A 1,350-nucleotide genomic window follows, 5' to 3' on the forward strand; every position below is an offset into this window, starting at 1 on the left:
AAATAGCTAAATCCCCAAAATCGTCATCAATCTTCCACTTTGACGAACCGTTGAGCCATCAATGCGGTCTAAAACGGGCATCCAGAATCACACACCTATTGGTCGTTGATCAAGTCAAGGAGCACAAAAACAAAACGAAAACAAACAATAAACTTCAAAAAGACTCTTCTCTGAACTAAAATGCTAAAAGGGAAAAAGGAATAAAAAAAGGTTCGATCAAAGATTCCAGAAAATTCTTGGCTATCTTTCTTTCTGTCTATTTGTCTGACACAACAAAATTATGCTTTTTTTTTTTCTTTTCTCTCTGAATTTTGGAGGAAATTGCAGAGAATGAGGGGGAGAGAGGGAGAGAAATTGTGCTTGGTAAGGGGTAAAGAAGGAAAAAGAAGGGAAAGAGAAGACTGAGGAGTTTTTGACATTTGGAGTAGAGATTTTTCAACTACGAAAATATTAGGTTAGAATAGAATTTTTTTTTTTTGTCTTTCTTTTTGGAAATTTTATATTTATTGAAAAATTACATAATTAAAAAAATAAAAAATGAAAGATAAAAAAACAAATAGAGAATATGTGAATATTTTAATTGATTTTATTTATTTTACAAAATTTATTTAATTAAAAAATACAAAAAAAAAGTTTATAAATGGTGTTGATGGATATCCTCATTCTAATATATATATATATATATATATATATATATATATATACGCTTTTATATATTCATAAAAATGATTGAGAAAAAATATCCTAAACAGGCATTCATGATCTTGTTTCTTTCTAAAAAAAATTAAATTTCGTTTCAACTCTATTTATGATTAAAAAAATTATTACTTATTAGATTGTGATAAATAAAAATTCATTGAATTAGAATTATTTAATATCTTTATCGATTGACATTTTTTATTTTAAAATTTATTTAATTAAAAATTAAAAATGTCACTTAGACATTTATAGTATCCTCATTTTTATTGTAAAATTAATTTAACTTGAAAAATCATAAAAACAAAAGAAAAAAATAAAAAAATGAAAAATGAAAACAAAGAAAAGAAAATAGAATTTATTAGGTTAAAACATGACATTTCATTTTAGCTTAAAATGTTAATATATTAAATTAAGGTATTAAAAATTTACTCATTTAATTAAAAATTAAAAAATTTAGCAAAAAAAAGAAAAGAGAAAATAAAGATCAGCGAACTGCTTTATAAAAATTCAAATCAAGTTAAAAATGTTGATATTTTAAAGTAAGTTATAAAATAATAATTTAATTAATAAAATACACATATATAAATATAAAATTAATTAAATAATGAAATATAGATAATAAAAATATTTTTTAATCAGTAATATAAAATA

The sequence above is a fragment of the Durio zibethinus genome, chromosome 2 (assembly GCF_047325235.1).
Source record: "Durio zibethinus cultivar Kanyao isolate XHJ-2024 chromosome 2, ASM4732523v1, whole genome shotgun sequence".
Classification (NCBI taxonomy): domain Eukaryota; kingdom Viridiplantae; phylum Streptophyta; class Magnoliopsida; order Malvales; family Malvaceae; genus Durio; species Durio zibethinus.